The sequence below is a fragment of the Bos javanicus genome, chromosome 14 (genome assembly GCF_032452875.1).
Source record: "Bos javanicus breed banteng chromosome 14, ARS-OSU_banteng_1.0, whole genome shotgun sequence".
Taxonomy (NCBI): domain Eukaryota; kingdom Metazoa; phylum Chordata; class Mammalia; order Artiodactyla; family Bovidae; genus Bos; species Bos javanicus.
Genome location: NC_083881.1, coordinates 595,492 through 613,512, shown reverse-complemented (window position 1 = coordinate 613,512; position 18,021 = coordinate 595,492). Strand labels below are relative to the sequence as shown.

Genomic DNA, 18,021 nt, shown 5'->3' with positions numbered 1-18,021 from the left:
TATCTCTTCAAATTATAGTTTTCTCCAGATGTATACCCTAGAATGGGATTGCTGGATCATACAACAACTCTAGTTTTTTGAGGAACCCCCTTACTGTTTTCCATACTGGCTGCACCAATTTGCATTCCCACTAACAGTGGAGGAGAGTTCCCTTTTCTCCACACCCTCTCCAGCATTTGTTATTTGTAGATTTTTCTTTTTTTTAATTTATTCATTTGGCTGAGTTGGGTCTTGGTTGCAGCATGTGGGATCTTCATTGTGGGCTCTGTAGCTCTGCAGCATGTGGGATCTTAGTTCCCCAACCAGGGACTGAACCTGTGTGTCTTGCATTGCAAGACAGGTCCTTAACCACCTGACCACCAGGGAAATCCCTAGAGTTTTTAATGATGCCTATCCTGAGTGCTGTGGTACCTTACTAAACTTTTGATTTGCATTTCTCTAATAATTAGTGATGTTGAGCATCTTTTCATGTGCCTATTGGCTATCTGTATATCTTCTTTGGAGAAATGTCTGTTTAGGTCTTCTGCCCATGTTTTCCCCCCAGACTTTAAACTTTTTATTTTGTATTGGTGTATAGCCAATTAATGTTGTGATAGTTTCAGGTATATTCTGCATATAAGTTAAGTAAGCAGAGTGACAACATACAGTCTTGATGTACTCCTTTTCCGATTTGGAACCAGTCTGTTGTTCCAAGTCCAATTCTAATTGTTGCTTCTTGACCTGCATACAGATTTCTCAGGAGGCAGATCAGGTGGTCTGGTATTCCCATCTCTTTCAGAATTTTTCCACAGTTTGTTGTGATCCACATAGTCAAAGGCTTTGGCATAGTCAATAAAGCAGAAGTAGATGTATTTCTGGAACTGTTTTTCGATGATCCTACGGATTTTCGCAATTTGATCTCTGGTTCCTCTGCCTCTTCTAAATCCAGCTTGAACATCTGGAAGTTTACAGTTCACATAGTGTTGAAGTCTAGCTTGGAGAATTCTGAGCATTACTTTGCTAGCGTGTGAGATGAGTGCAATTGTGCGGTAGCTTGAACGTTCTTTGGCATTGTCTTTCTTTGGGATTGGAATGAAAACTGACCTTTTCCAATCCTGTGGCCACTGCTGTGCTTTCCAAATTTGCTGGCATATTGAGTGCAGCACTTTCACCGCATCATCTTTTAGGATTTGAAATAGCTCCACTGAAATTCCATCACCTCCACTAGCTTTGTTCGTAGTGATGCTTCTTAAGGCCCACTTGACTTCACTTTCCAGGATGTCTGGCTCTAGGTGAGTGATCACACCATCGTGGTTATCCAGGTCATGAAGATCTTTGTTGTATAGTTCTTCTGTGTATTCTTGCCACCTCTTCTTAATATCATGTGAAATGCCGGGCTGGATTAAGCACAAGCTGGAATCAAGATTGCTGGGAGAAATATCAATAACCTCAGATATGTAGATGACATCACCCTTATGGCAGAAAGCGACGAACTAAAGAGTCTCTTGATGAAAGTGAAAGAGGAGAGTGAAAAAGTTGCCTTAAAACTTAACATTCAGAAAACTAAGATCTTGGCATCTGGTCCCATCACTTCATGGCAAATAGATGGGGAAACAATGGAAACAGTGAGAGACTTTCATTTTTTTTGGCTCCAAAATCACTGCAGATGGTGACTGCAGCCATGAAATTAAAAGACACTTGCTCCTTGGAAGAAATGCTATGACCTAGACAGCATATTAAAAAGCAGAGACATTACTTTGCCAACAAAGGCCCGTCTAGTCAAAGCTATGGTTTTTCCAGTAATCATGTATGGATGTGAGAGTTGGACTAGAAAGAAAGCTGAGCGCCGAAGAATTGATGCTTCTGAACTGTGGTGTTGGAGAAGACTCTTGAGAGTCGCTTGGACTGCAAGCAAATCCAACCAGTCCATCGTAAAAGAAGTCAGTCCTGAATACTCATTGGAAGGACTGATGCTGAAGCTGAAACCCCAATACTTGGGCCACCTGATGAAGAACTCATTGGAAAAGACCCTGAAGCTGGGAAAGATCAAAGGCAGGAGGAGAAGGGGGTGACAGAGGATGAGATGGTTGCATGGCATCACCGACTCAATGCACATGAATTTGAGCAAGTTCCAGGAGTTGGTGATGGACAAGGAAGCCTGGTGTGCTGCAGTCCATGGGGTCTCAAAGAGTTAGACATGACTGAGCAACTGAACTGAACTGAGTTTCAGGTGACCAGAGAAGAGACTCAGCCATACACATACATTGTCCCCCAAACCCACCTCCCGTGCATGTTGACATAAAATATTGAGCAAAGTTCCATGTGCTCTGCAATAGGTTCTTGTTGGTTATCCATTTTAAATAGAGCAGTGTATACATGACCTTCCCAAAGTCCCTAACTCTCCCTTCCCCACTGGCAACCATAAGTTCATTTTCTGTGAGTCTCTTTCTGTTTTGTAAGTTTATTTCTATCATTTCTTCTTAGATTCCACATATAAGGGATGTCATACAATATTTCTCCTTCTTTGTCTGACTTACTTCACTCAGTATGACACTCTCTATATCCATTCATGTTGCTGCAAATGGCATTATTTCCTTCTTTTTAATGGTTGAGTAATATTCCACTGTATATATGTACCATATCTTCTTTTTCCATTCCCTTTTGATGGATATTTAGGTTGCATCCATGTCTTGGTTATTGTAAACAGTGCTGCAATAAACATGTATCCTTTTAGATCATGTTTTTCTCTGGATATATGCTCCGGAGTGGGATTGCAGGGTCTGAGCGACTTCACTTTCACTTTTCACTCATGCATTGGAGAAGGAAATGGCAACCCACTCCAGTGTTCTTGCCTGGAGAATCCCAGGGATGGGGCAGCCTGGTGGGCTGCCGTCTATGGGGTCACACAGAATCGGACACGACTAAAGTGACTTAGCAGCAGCATGGTAGCTCTAGTTTTAGTTTTTAAAGGAACCTCCATACTGTTCTCCATAGTGCCTTTGCCCATTTATATACATATGTGTGTATATATATATATATATACATTGTATATATTGTATATATGTGTGTGTGTATAGATATATGTATATATACACATTGAGTTCTACGGCCTGTTTGTATATTTTGGAAATAAAAGTCTTGTTGGTCACATCATTTGCAAGTATTTTCTCCCATTCTTTAGGTTGTCACTTTGTTTTGTTTATGGTTTCCTTTGCTGTGCAAAACCTTGTGAGTTTAAGTCCCATTTATCTAGTTTTGGTTTTACTTCCACTGCCTCAGAAGAGTGATCTAAGAAAACATTGGTACCATTTATGTCAGAGAACCTTTTCCCTGTGTTCTGCTCTAGTTTTATCGGTGCCTTCACATTTTGATTCCCAGGGACTATTGGCAGACTAGATATGTGCCTCGTGTGTTCAGGTGTGTACCTGTGTGTAGAGGGGCCTGTGGCCCTGGGCTCTTTGGGGTTATTTGTTGGGTGTTCGTGTGTGAGAGATATAGGGCATGACAGTTCCTGCCTGTGTCCAGGTCTAGCCCACCTGGCGTGTGTTCCTGGACAGGTATGTGTTTGCAAAGGGACTGGGTTTGGGTACATCGGTGCCCCAGGTATCTCAGGGTATGTGGGTCTGTGTCTGTGTGACAGGATCACCGTGGTGTGTCGGGAGGGGTCACAGAGCAGAGTGGCAAGCAGGCCCGGTCCCTCACCTACGCAGTAACCTGCCACACCCCTTGAGGCCCACAGGGCGGCCAGACTGGAGCCCAACGGTCAGATGTGGCGGTCACAAGCCGGCTGGGGGCGGGGCCGAGAGAGAGAGAGAGGAGAGACACGATCTCTCAACCAATGAGCGCAGAGATCGTGTGGGGGCGGGGCCAAGTTACCGCGCGGTGGGAGGCAGTTGGCAGGGGGCGGGCTCGTCGCGTGGCCCCGCCCACTCCGGTCAACGGCTGCAGCGAGGGCGGCTCCCGGGGCCGCGGCTGCGGCGCCTCCTCTGGTAAAGGGCGGACAGGTCCCGGGGGTCGGAGCCGGCCGCGGTCACTCGGGGAGGTGCCCCTCGGGAAAGCCTGGGTCGCAGACCTTTGGGTCGCCCCCTTGGCCCGGCCGCCGCGGGAAACCGAGTCAGGGGGTGCCTCTCCAAAGTCACCAGGCGAGCGCGGGGACGGTCCCGGGCTTCGCGGGGCTGAGCCCGCCCCCTTCCTCGGGCTCAGGTGCGCTCAGCCCCGCACAGAGACGGATTTGCCGCGTCACAACCCGGAAGAGCGGCCTGGGAGTCCAACCGCTCACTTTCTTCCTCGCCTGGCGTGCGGAGCGCGTCCCCTGTGCTCGGCCCCTCCCAGGGTGGGACTCGGGATACTCGGCCCGTGCCTGTCCCTCCCCCCACCCGGGGGGGCGTTCAGTCTGTCACTTTTCGGAGGCGTGTGGTCCACCTCCTTGGTTCCCCAGGGGAAAACGGGGGTCCTCTGTGGGAAACTCATTCTAAACCCGAGGGTCCCAAAGCGCAGGTACCATTGTATTCTTTCTACTTTCTCTTTGGCGTGAGAGGAGGAGGCGGTCCAGAGCCGGGAGGTAATGTGTCCTCAGTCCTGAGGGTTACTGGTCATGCCCTGTAGGTGTGAAGCTGGAGAGGCTGCAGGAAATTCCTCTCTAAATCCGGGTGAGAGCTCGGAAGTGCTTGGCCACGGCTGGCCCCCAGTCCCTGGACTCTTAGGCCCAGTTTTGGGTTCCGGTTTTCTGTAGCATCAGCTGAGCTGCAGTGCAGCCGTAGGGCCTGGTAAGAGGGCTCTGTGTGCATGGTGGTTCCCATCTGCACACTTTACAGAGGTTCTCCTTTGCCAGCCCAGCGGCGTAGGGGAGGGGCTGACTGGAAAGCTCAAGGGTGATGAGGCACAAAGGGGGGTAGGGGGCAGAGGGGACTTTTGTGGCAATGTTAGCTGGAATGGCTGTCTGCTGCGGGGCCAGGCGGGGTTGGGGTGGAGGCTGGTTTGAGGGGACCACTTTGGAAAGGGAGGTGGTAGAGGTGGAGAAGGTGAGTCACTATAGAGTGTGGGGATGGAGGTGGAGGAACAGGAAGGGGTGATGCTGCTTCTGACCTGAGAGCTAAGTGCATGATGACACAGAAGAGGCAAGTGACCTGTGGGTTGGGGAGGGGTTGGGTGACAATCGTGTTGGAGCCGTTGGGTTTGTGGCGATGATGGTCCTGGTGGAGATGGCCAGCAGGCCCTGGGCCCCAGGAGACCTATGTGGGAATCATCTGGTGGGACACTTGAGTGGTGGCAGGATTATGATGTGGTCACCCCTTTGGTCCTGACAGCCAGAGGGCCTGGGAATGCGGTTGTCAACAGGGCTTTTGGCTGCCACGACTCAAGTGAGCACGCACCTCAGGTCTCTCTTTGTTGCTAAAGTGGAATGACCAAGTTGAGCTGTCTTGGTTACCTTGATATCAATGTCCAGGCTGACGTGGATTGTTGTTGCTGCATCTTACTCCACCAGGACTGCTTGCTGAGGGCCCCAGTAGATCAGAGGTGGAACCCTGGGGTTCTTGCTTGCTCCCTGGAGCTCATAGCTGCCGCCTATGCCTGGAGGCAGGTATCTGTGCTTAGTTCAGACCCAGGGCCTACCGAGGCACCAATGAGCAGCCCAGATTGCGTGAGCCCTTTCATGGAGCCAAGTTACTTGACCTTCTTGAGGCAGGCGCTCCAGGAGAGTCCCTGCTGTTGTTCAAGGAATGCTGGCTGCTGGGCGTCTTGAGATGCGTGCTTTCCTCACTGAGCTGGAGAGCCAACCACTTCTGGGGGGTGACACCGCTGGCGTGGCTTACATTGAGAAGCATTGCTCTCCAGGAGCTGTGAGCAGTGAGCTGTGGACTGTTTCCAGGTCATCTGCCCCAGTTCTTGTTGGTGACTCTGGAAGTTGGTTCCTGCTCTGGCTCCTGTGCTGGGAGGGAAAGACCCTGGGCTTGGTGGGGCTATCCTGTGACCCCCTGCTGGGCTTCCTGACTTCCTAGTCTCCCCTCACACACCTGCCTTCCATACCACTCCTGTTGCCTCTGGGCTGGGAGGTATGTGACCCTCCTAGCCCTCCCACACCCCATTCTGAGCCCCACCCAGCTCAGTGAAGTGGTCCTGTACCACGGTTAGGTTTGTCAGCTCACGTGGCAGTTGAAATACAAGTAGGCATCTTTCAGGCCAGGGCTCTGTGGGCAGGGGCAGTACCTGGTAGGCTTTTACTAAATGTCATTGAATCAATGCTGACTACTGGTGAGCATGGGGGAGGGGGCAGCTGCTTCCTCACTGGCCCACAGTGTGTCCAGTGCAGGGAGGGAAGGCCCTGATGGCTCTGCCCTGTGCCATGTGCCAGGAGCATCATGGTGGGCAGGCGGGCAGCCGTGGAGGGGAGTATAGGAGCCAGTCCTGGTGGAGTCCTGCCCCACTGCTGACCAGCTGCTCACAGTGTGCCCGTCTTGGACTTACTTGGCCATGCAGATTCAGGAGATGGTGCCTCTAAGGTGCTTCCCGCGGGAGGCAGGGGGCCTCCTGGGCCCTCCCCTGTCTGTGTGCCCCCTTCCTCTGTGGTGGTTACACCTGGCTTTGCCATCAGCACTGTGCTCACAGGTCAGTTATCTCCTGGCCTAGGGCAGGGGCCGCAGGTGGAGACCTTCAAAACCAGTCAAACCCAGGTAATCTATACTTACCTGGCTCCCACTTTTTTTCCAGTGCTTGTTTTTTCAAATCTAACCAGATCCCTGATTGACATATGTGTTTTTATGACACTCTGTGGGCTTCTGTAGATGGGTATTGGAAGATGGACGATCCCATCACAGAGTGCGACCATTCAGGCTTGTAGGGAACACTCCACAGGCTCTGCTGGCTGTCCCCACCTATGTGTGGCCACTGCAGGCCTTGCTCCCCGCCCCTCAGTCCTGTGGGGCAGTGAGGGGAAGTGGCGGTGCACGGGAAGTGGAGTCCTGGACTGGTGGTCTTCTTTGTGCCGCCTGTCTTCCTGTTCATCTTGTTGATGTGGGTGCACTTCTGTGCATGTTAATGTTAGGCAGATTGGGCTCTTGTCATACCTATAATGAATGGTTTGACCTATTTTGTCTTTCATTTACTTAATGCTCTATTGAGGATGGGGTGAGGTCTGAGAGTGTACAATTGTGGGCATAGGTGTATGTATGGATGTGGTCTTGAGTTTATGTATGCTTCTGATTTTCAGAAATTAAAAAATTTCATATAGTCCAACTGAAAGCTTTCATTAAGATATGTGGAGTTTTGTGTCTGGCTTAGAAAGTCCTTTCCTACTCTAAGACTGTAAGATATGTCTTTGTATTTTCTACTTAGGACTACATTTACTTTTTACACATGATCCTTATATCCATCTAGCACTTATTTTGGGGTAAGGACAGATGTAGGGAAAACTAATTTTTTCCCCTGAGTGCCTACCAAGCTGTTCCTACACTATTTGTTGGCTAATGTCTTTATTATTTAAAATTTTCCCTTTTTATTCCTTATTGGTGTTTATTTCTGGATTCTCCGTACAGCTCTGTTGATTTGTGTGCCTCTTATAACAAAGGCATAGTTTTAATTATGGCAGCATTTTAGTACATTTTAACATAACATAAAATGGACTGGAATGGGAAAATTTAATTCAGATGGCCATTATATCTACTACTGGGCAACAACGCAGCAGTGGCCGCAGGACTGGAAAAGGTCAGTTTTCATTCCAATCCCAAAGAAAGACAATGCCAAAGAACGTTCAAACTACCACACAACTGTACTCATCTCACATGCTAGCAAAGTAATACTCAAAATTCTCCAAGCCAGTCTTCAACAGTACGTGAACTGAGAACTTCCAGATGTTCACGATGGATTTAGAAAAGGCAAGGAACCAGAGATCAAATTGCCAAAATCTGTAGGATCAGCGAAAAAGCAAAAGAGTTCCAGAAAAACATCTACTTCTGCTTTATTGACTATACCAAAGCCTTTGACTATATGGATCACAACAAACTGTGGAAAATTCTGAAAGAGATGGGAATACCAGACCACCTGACCTGCTTCCTGAGAAATCTGTATGCAGGTCAAGAAGCAACAGTTAGAAGCAGACATGAAACAACAGACTGGTTCCAAATTGGGAAAGGATTATGTCAAGGCTGTATATTGTCACTCTGCTTATTTAACTTATATGCAGAGTACACCATGCCAAATGCCAGGCTGGATGAAGTACAAACTGGAATCAGGATTGCTGGGAGAAATATCAATAACCTCAGATATACAGATGACACCACCCTTATGGCAGAAAGCGATAAAGAACTGAAGAGCCTCTTGATGAAAGTGAAAGTGGAGAGTGAAAAAGTTGGCTTAAAACTCCATTCAAAAAATGAAGATCATGGCATCCTGTCCTATCACTTCATGGAAAATAATTAGGGAAACAATGCAAACAGTGACAGACTTTATTTTTGGGGGCTCCAAAATCACTGCAGATGGTGACTGCAGACACGCTCCTTGGAAGAAATGCTATGACCAACCTAGGCTGCATATTAAAAAGCAGACATTACTTTGCTGACAAAAGCCGATCTAGTCAAAGCTATGGTTTTTCCAGTATTCATGTATGGATGTGAGAGTTGGACTATAAAGAAAGCTGAGCACCGAAGAATTGATGCTTTTGAACTGTGGTGTTGGAGAAGACTCTTGAGAGTCCCTTGGACAGCAAGGAGGTCAAACCAGTCAATCCTAAAGGAAATCAGTCCTGAATATTCATTGGAAGGATTGATACTGAAGCTGAAGCTCAAATAGTTTGGACACCTGATTCGAAGAACTGGATTAGAAAAGACCCTGATGCTGGGAAAGATTGAAGGCACAAAGAGAAGGGGATGGCAGTGGATAAGATGTTTGGATGGCATCACTGACTTGATGGACATGAATTTGAACAAGCTCTGGGAGTTGGTGATGGACAGGGAAGCCTGGTATGCTGCATTCCATGGGGTTGCAAAGAATTGGACACGACATAACATAGGACAAATCCCGCTGTTCACAGACTTTTCAGAATTTAGTTGGCTACTGTTGTATGTTGATTCTTCCATATGAATTTGGAACCATTTTATCAAGTGGAATCCTCCAGTAGCCTGATTCACATTTTTATAAATGAAAGAGAATTGACAGTTTTATAATATTGAGTCTTAGATGAGGATTTTGAGTCTTTTCCTTCAATGAACAGTGTTTTGTTTGTTTTTTGAAATTGTGTATATGCCAAGAATATAAATCAAAGCTTTCTCTGTGTGCATGGTGGGCTGAAGGCAGATCAGCATGCATATCTGCTGTTCAGAAAGGATGCCACTATCCCTGTAGGAGCGAGGACTGGGGGAACCCTGGGTCACCTGCTGGAGGGGTGACAGTGTCCTGGGGGAGGTAAGTGATTGACCTCTGAGGAATGAATGTGTTCTGTCGGGTGAAGAGGACAGGGTGGGGTGTTTGTAGGGAGCAGCAGAAGCAGAGGTACAAGAGCCCAAGCCCTGGCCCAGGGCATTCAGGATGCCTGAAGCATGAGGGATGAGAGAGGAGCAGAGAGGGACTTGGGTCTGGGTTGCAAAAGTCTTTGTCGAAGGTATTGCTTTGATTCTGTGAGCAGCAGTGAAGACTACTGAGCAGTGGTGTGGCATGATACAGCCTGTGTTTGATGAAGACCAGCACTCTCAGGGTGGAGGAAGTGGCCAAGGCAGCTTTAGGAGAGGCAGCTATCAGAGATGGGCTCTCAGAGGGGGAGCAGGGCACCTGCTGCCCGATATGAAGGGTTGGAGCAGGGTGAGGGAGGCGGGTGGCTAATGTTGATCACAGAATGTCTGTCACTGAGTGGTGTGATGTGTGTCTGCTACCAAGTGGTGTGATGTGCCATATAACTCTTGAAGTCACGTAGTATAGGTTCTCCATTTTTTTTATTCAGAGTTGTCTTGGCTATTTTAGGTCCTCTGCATTTCCGTATGAATTTTAGAATCAGTCTGTCAGTTTCTACAAAAAACATGCTGGGATTTTGATTGGGAATGCATTCAATCTGTAGATCCATTTGCAAAGAATTGATTTCCTTGTACAGTATTTCTCTCCATTTATTTAAGTTTTCTTTTATATCTCAGCAGTGTTTGATAATTTTACTGCATTGTCCATCTTTTGTCAAATTTGTCCCTAAATATTTCATATAATTTTTGCTCAATGGCAGATGTTGTGGCTTTTTCAATTTTTGATTGTTTGTTGTTAGTATATGGAAATATAGTTGATTTTCTAATATTAATGTTTTTTAAAAATTTAATATTTATATTTTGTGATCTTGCTAGATGACTTATTGATCTGGTTCCAACTCTAGATTCTGTAGCATTTTCTGCATAGATGATGACATCACCTGTGAATAAAAATAGTTTTACTTCTTTTTCAATTTGGATGTCTTATTTTTTTTCTTGCCTTATCTCACAGACTAAATCCTCCAGCTGACAGTGAATAGAACTAGTGAGAGCAGGCATCCTTGCCTTGTTCCCCATCCTGTAGGGATTGCATTTAGTCTTTTACTGTTAAGTATAATGTTCCTATAGATTTCCCTTTGGTGCTCTTTATCAGATTGTGGAAGTTTTCTTCTGTTCCTGTTTGTTGATAGTTTTTATTATAAGTGGATGTTGGATTGTGACAAATCCTTTTTCTGCATTTATTGAGATGATTATGTGGTTTTTATTTTTTGGTCTGTTATTGTGATTTACAGTGGCTGGAGTTAAAACTACCAACCAACCTTGCACTCATGGAATGACCCAATTTGGTCATGAGGTATTATCATTTTTACCTGTTGTTGGATATGATTTGATAAAATATTGTTAAGAAATTTTGCATCTGTGAAGGATATTGATCTATAGTTTTCATTGTTGTGTCTAGTTTTGCTATCAGAGTAATGCTAACCTCAGAGAATCAGTTGTTAAGTGCTTTTTAGGTTCAGTTTTTCTGGAAGAATGTGTGTAGAGTTGGAGTTGTTTCTTCCTTAAATGTTTGATAGAATTCCCCAGGGAGGTCATGTAGGCTTAGAGTTTTCTCTGTGTGAAGGCTTTTAACTACAACTTCAATTCTTGGTTAAATATAAAGCTATTTTTTTCTTTTTTTTGACTGTGCCACATGGTATGGGGTATCTTAGTTCCCTGACCAGGAATCAAATCTGTGGACCCTGCAGTGGAAGTGTGGAGTTTTAACCACTGGACCACCAGGGAAGTCCTAGATTATCTATTTTTTCTTTTTGTTTTTAATCTATTTTTTCTTGAGTGAGCTTTGATAGTTTGTGTTTCAAGGAACTTGTCTATTTCTTTTGTTTTTTGATTTTAATAATTTTTTATTGAGGTAAAATTGACTCATCTGTTTCTTTTAAATTGTCCAATTTACCTTCGACAAGTTAGATATATTCTTATTATCCTTTTAATATCTGTAGAATCTATTTGTTCTCATTCTTAAGATTGGTAATTTGTGTTGTCCCTCTTTTTCCTGATCAGTCAGGCAGGTTGGTTATCAAATTTATTGATCTTCTTAGATAACTAGCCTTTGGCACTTTTATTTTTTTTTCTTATTTCTTTATGTACTGATATTTATTATTTTAATTCTTTTGCTTCTTTTGCGTGTGTAATTTCTTAAGGTAGGATTTAACGTTGTTGACCTTAAAACTAAAAGAGGTAATTATTTTACCAGCAGAATGTGTTTATCTGGGAATAGCAGAGAATTGCAACTCAGGACAGCCATACTATAGCAAAAACTATATAAAACTAATTCCAGCTGAGCTATTTCAAATCCTAAAAGATGATGCTGTGAAAGTGGCAGTAAACATGCCAACAAATTTGGAAAACTCAGCAGTGGCCACAGGACTGGAAAGGTCAGTTTTCATTCCAATCCCAAAGAAAGGCAGTGTGAAAGAATGTTCAAACTACTGCACAATTGTACTCATTTCACACGCTAGCAAAGTAATGCTCAAAATTCGCCAAGCTGGGCTTCAGTAGTACATGAACCAAAAACTTCCACATGTTCAAGCTGGATTTAGAAAAGGCAGAGGAACTGGAGATCAGATTGCCAACATCCATTGGAAGAAAAAGCAAGAGAATTCCAGAAAAATATCTGCTTCTGCTTCATTGACTATACCAAAGCCTTTGACTGTGTGGATCACAATAAACTGTGGAACATGGTATGGGGTATCTTTGTTCTTGTATCTTAAAGAGATGGGAATATCAGATCACATTACTGGCCTCCTGAGAAACCTGTATGCAGATCAAAAAACAACAGTTAGAACTGGACATGGAACAATGGACTGGTTTCAAATTAGAAAAGGAGTACATCAAGGCTTTATTTTGTCACTCTGCTTATTTAGCTTCTATGCAGAGTACATCATGCAAGATGCTGGGCTGGATAAAACAGAAGCTGGAATCAAGATTGCTGGGAGAAATATCAATAACCTCAGATATGCAGATGACACCACCCGAATGGCAGAAAGTGAAGAGGAACTAAAGACCCTCACTTGATGAAAGTGGAAGAGGAGAGTGAAAAAGTTGGCTTAAAGCTCAACATTCAAAAAATGAAGATCATGGCATCCTGTCCCATCACTTCATGGCAAATAGATGGGGAAACAATAGAAACAGTGACAGATTATTTTCTTGGGCTCCAAAATCACTGCAGATGGTGACTGCAGCCATGAAATTTAAAGACACTTGCTCCTTGGAAGAAAAGCTATGACCAACCTAGACAGCATATTAAAAAGCAGAGAGATTACTTTGCCAACAAATTTGCGAATAGTCAAAGCTATAGTTTTTCCAGTATTCATGTATGGATGTCAGAGTTGGACCATAAAGCAAATTGAGTGCTGAAGGACTGATGCTTTTGAACTGTGGAGTTGGAGAAAATTCTTAAGAGTCCCTTGGACTGCAAGGAGATCAAACCAGTCCATTGTAAAGGAAATCAATCCTGAATATTCATTGGAAGGACTGATGCTAAAGCTGAAACTCCAGTACTTTGGCCACCTGATGTGAAGAGCTGACTCATTAGAAAAGACCTTGATGCTGGGAAAGATTGAAGGCAGGAGGAGAATGGGATGACAGAGGATGAGATGTTTGGATGGCATCACTGACTCGATGGACATGAGTTTGAGCAAGCTCTGGGAGGTGGTGAAGGACAGGGAAGCCTGGTATGCTGCAGTCCATGGGGTTGCAAAGAGTCAGACACAGCTGAACGACTGAACAACAACAATAATAGGCAAGTCCAGCAAACAAAGGAGAGGAAGTTACTTTGCAGAGAAAAGGAGGGGTTGCTCTGAAGGAAAGTCTATGGGAGGGAGGGATGTTTAGGATGGTGGTGGCTTCCCACTCTCTGAGCTGAGAAGGTTCCCATCTGCTGGGCTTGTGGCCTGTCCCAAACCAGAGATGTCTTCCTGCTGGGAATGCAAGTCATGGCTCTTCTTGCTGGCTTTGTGATTCACTTGAAGTGGTGTGTGTGGGATTGCCCCCTCTGGCTTCCCCTGCTAAATGAGGTTGCTGTTGTTCAGATCCACAGTGTCATTCTTTTCTAATACAACCATTTAGTGCTATTTATTTCCCACACATTTTTTATTTTTTTTTTAATTTCTCCCACACATTTTAATATGTTTTCATTTTCATTCACTTTAATTTCATTTTTTGCATTTTTTTGGTCTCATGAATTATTTTAAAGCATATTCAGTAGTTGATAAATACTCAGATTTCTCAGATAGCTTTCTCTTATTGATTTCAAATTTAATCCCATGTGGTCAGAGAACAGGGGCTTTCCAGGTGGCGCTAGTGATAAAGAACCTGCTGGCCAATACAGGAGACTTAGAAAACGCAGGTTTGATCCCTGGGTGGGAAGATCCCCTGGAGGTGGGCATGGCAACCCACTCCAGTATTTTTGCCTAGAGAATCTCATGGACAGAGGAGCCTGGCGGGCTACAGTCTATAGAATCACAAACAGCTGGACACGACTGAGCGACCTGGCAGCACAGAAAACATACTTTGTATGACTTGAATACTTTTAGGTTTATTGAGACTTGTTTTATTGCTCAGAATATAGTCAATCTTGGTAAATGTTTCATGAGCTTTTTGAAGAAATATATATTCTTCTGTTAATGAATGGAATGTTATAAAAGTACTGTTTGAACCAAGTTGATTGATGGTATTGTTCAAGTCTTCTGTACCTGCAGTGATTTTCTGTATACTTGTTTTAACAATTACAAATAGAGGGCTGTTGGAATTTCTGTTGTATTTTGCATTTGTTTATTTCTCCTTGAATTTTTTTAGTTTTGACTTTGTGTATTTTAAAGCTTTGTTATTAGGTGCATAAATGTTTAGAATTGTTATGTCTCTGCTAAGAAAATAGAGTCCTTGAAGTCAAGCTGACTCTGCTTTTAGCCTCCTGAATGAAAAGGTAGATAGAACAGGTCTTGTTTGCAAAATGAATTCATGACCTACATATCTACCAACAGCAATGATATCGTTTCCATTGTTTCACTGTAGAAAATAGGAGTAGTAAATAAGAGATGAGTAAGGGTGAAGAAAGACTTAGGGAGCCCATGAGGATCTTGCCCTAGTTGACAGGAAGGTGACTGCCAACTGGAGAAGTTAGTTAGGAAAGTGGACGAGAGGACCTTTCCTGTAGTACAGGTTTCAGAGGGTCCAGGACAGCTTCTGGTGGCCAAGCCTCCTTGTAGGGAGACCAGCATAGTCTCATTTGCAGAATGCTGCATCATGGTGAATCATTCTGGGCAGCTGCCAGTGTGGGAGCCATTTAAAACTCTTAAAATGAGTTAAAATTTTAAATCATTCTGGAGAATGAGAAGAGCAGACTGATGATCAAGCACAAGCTTCAGAAATATTTTATTGGATGTGTACAAGTGCTTGCATCATGTTGATTGAACCAGTAGGAAGTCAATTATTAAGCATGCACTTTTCCAAATAAAAAGCGATTAAAAAAATAATTGCTATGTCTCTGAAGTCTACTTTATTATCTAATATTAATATAATCACTCCAGCTTTAAAAAAATTATTTATTTATATATTTTTGGCTGCATTGGGTCTTCGCTGTTGTGCATGGGCTTTCTCTAGTTGCTGCGAGGAGGGGCTACTCTCTGGCTGTGGTGTGCAGGCTTCTCATTGTAGTGGCTTCTCTTTTTGCAGAGCTCAGACTCTAGGATATGTGGGCTTCGGTAGCTGCAGCACACAGGCTTAGGAGTTGTGTTGCACAGGCTTAACTGCCCTGAGGCATGTGGGGTCTTCCCAGACCAGGGATTGAACCTGTGTCCCCTGCATTGGCAGGTGGATTCTTAACCAGTGGACTACCAGGGAAGCCCCTCCAGCTTTTTTGTGATTATTGTCAGCCTCATTTTTCTTCTCCCATTCTTTTACTTTAGCCTCTTTATGTTAACATACTTAGTGTTTCCTGTGGTTTCTAGAATATATGAAATACAGTTGTAATCTAAATGTCTTATCTAGTAATTCTTTACTCTGCACCATTTCCAGGTCATTGTCTATTGACTGATTCACCCTCATTATGGGTTGTGTGTGTGTGTGTTTTTTTTTTTAATTTATTTTTTTATTGACAGATAATTGCTTCACAGAATTTTGTTGTTTTCTGTCAAACTTCAACCTGAATGAGCCATAGGTATACATATATCCCCTCCCTTTTGAACCTCCCTCCCATCTCCCTCTCCATCCCACCCCTCTAGGTTGATACACAGCCCCTATTTGAGTTTCTTAGCCAGACAGCAAATTTGGGTTGTGTTTTCTTGCCTCTTTGTGTGCCTGGTCATTTTTGATTGGATGCCAGACACTGTTATTTTTCTTTCTTATATTTGTTTGTTGGTGCATGGTGTTTTGTTTTCCTCTTGTTATTCTCAAGCTTTGTGCTGGGCTGGTCTAAGTTACTTGGGAACAGTTTGATCCTTTCAGGTCTTGCTTTTAGCTTTGGTAAGTGAAACCAGAATGGCATTTTACCTTTTTCTTCTTTTTCCATTTTTGGCTGCATGGCTTGGCTTGCAGGATCTCAGTTCCCCAACCAGATATTGAACCTGGGCCATGGCAGTGTGAACCTGGGATCCTCACCACTGGGCCCCTAGGGAACGCCCTAGTTTTACTTCTTTACTGAGTTGAAACCCTCCTGAGTGCCCTTCCCAGCCCGCTGAGAGTTGTGGTATTCCCCTGCTGCCAGGAGAGGCCCGTTCCTGGCTCATTTGTGAGCCCCACAGATTGTTTCAGCTAATCATTTTGGGCAGTTCCTTCCCCCGCCTTGGGTCATCTCTGGCCTCCTGCCTCCATCTGCGCAGCCAGCCACAGTGGGTGTTCTTCCCATGCTTTGTTTTTTCCCTCCCTTCTTCATCTCATGTCTCTGATGCAGTTGAGAAAGGTTCTTTGCTCTTAAGAACTAAGGCGGGTCTCACTCACATAATCTTGAGTTCCTTGCCTTAAGGTCTATGCCCTTGACCCCATCTGCTAAGTCCCTTTTGCCAGCTAAGTAACATACTCATGTGCTGAGGATGGGGACATGGGCATCCTTGGGGACATTATTTTGCTGCCCCTGTGCTGGCCAGTAAATCAGCTGAGTGACTGGGGACTCTCTGCAGGCCTCTGAGGTTCTCCCTGGTACTGGACCCTGTGAACTCCAGCAAGACCCAGGCCTCCCGGGTTGTTCCTGGGCCCGCTCTGTATGTCCTCAGCTGGACATGCCCTTCAGGCGATGAGCTGGCATGATCACAGGCTTTCCCACCCTTTGTTCCTGATGCCCATCAGCTTGAGAACTCTGGTTCCATGTGTTTCATTCAGTTTTTTTAGTTGTTTGGGTTGAGGCGGCAAATAGGTCCATTCCTCCCAGGCAGGCTGGGAGCTGATGTCCCTTATGTTTCTGTTTGTTCCTGCTCGAGTTGGGTGTGCATAGCTGTCTGCATTTGTATGAAGGATGCTCCAAACTTTGGAGCTGGAGCTGTTCAACCCATCTTCTCTGAGGCCATGGAGATGGGTGGCTGTGGCTTTTCACAGGCAAAGCCCCTGTGCCAGGAGTGGGCTGTGTGCTTATAACCCAGACTGGCCCAGGGACCTCAGAAAGCAGGTTCCATGCGCAGGGGTGCCTGCCTGAGAAGAGTCCTGATGGCTCTCTGTGGAGCCTGCGGCCAGCACCTTCATACCTGCCTGACAGCTGTGGCATTTCCAGCCCTTCACCTTTGTGTGTGTGTGGGGGGGGGGGTTGCCACCTCCTTGCTCTGCTGCTAATGGAATATGTGTCTTTATTTCTTGTTTTCCGGGTTATTTTTAGATGTTTTCCAGGAAAAGAGGGGAAACACCTTGCTGATCCCACCAGCCTCAAACCAGTCTTCTCCATGTGCTTTCTGTCTGCCTGAGATTCCTGGAAGTGTCTGGTCTGCTAATTTTATCTGTTCTTGTGTTCTAGCTCCCTTGTGGGCTTGTTCTTTTAAAACATGCATCTTTTCCGTCATTGCACTGAGGTTTTGGTGGGATGGGTGAATGCCTAGGACCAGGGTGCCTTCTCCATCTAGAGTTCTCACCTGTTGTAATCCCCCCACTCATCAGACACCTCTCACAGCCCCTTCCTATGTGGCCACAGCCAAGTGAGTGTGTCTTCCTGCTCAGGAGCAGGTGGAGGCCTGTCTTCTTTGCTTCCTCTACCTTCACCCTTTTTTGGATGGGCAGTGCCCAAGAATGAAGGTGGTGCCCAGAAAATAGAGGACCCCAGTGTGAGAAAGCAGTCCTGTACCAGTTGTTGGAGCCTGTGACCACGTGGGGAAATGCAGAGGCACTTGCATATTCCATGGGCTTTATTCTTTGGGTCCAACTGTTGCAAGTGGTGCTTTGAGGCACATGATGTTTGAAAGCTGCAACTCTCAAATCCTGTGAGCTGTCTGGATGGTTGGTTTCAGACACCAGAGAGCCCACCAGCTCCCTGAGCTGCCTGTCCAGTCTTGTTCAGCCAGCAGGAAGTGGGGGGTCCCAGCCACGTAGTGACCAAGGTGGTTGTTCTTGGCCCTCAGGGAGGGGTGTC

The 18,021-nt window shown here is 45.2% G+C and overlaps 1 protein-coding gene and 1 non-coding gene across 22 annotated transcripts in view; both read left to right on the top strand.

The window, feature by feature from the left end:
* The window catches only part of MROH1 (maestro heat like repeat family member 1), a 56,307-nt gene that overhangs the window by 2,664 nt on the left and 35,622 nt on the right, over positions 1–18,021 (top strand). For 17 of the 21 annotated variants that reach the window (XM_061438051.1, XM_061438050.1, XM_061438047.1 and 14 more), the window contains exon 1: positions 3,861–3,968. The exons of 1 other annotated variant lie outside the window; for it this stretch is intronic. The gene's annotated coding sequence lies outside the window, so the exon portion shown is untranslated. Of the gene's footprint in view, positions 1–3,860; positions 3,969–4,213; positions 4,541–11,335; positions 17,381–18,021 lie in introns of those variants that run through there. 3 more of the 21 variants (XM_061438043.1, XM_061438042.1, XM_061438044.1) reach the window with 3 other exon arrangements.
* Positions 14,338–14,460, top strand: LOC133260875 (small Cajal body-specific RNA 15). The gene has a single exon (XR_009741014.1). It is a non-coding gene; the product is annotated as a small Cajal body-specific RNA 15 (non-coding RNA).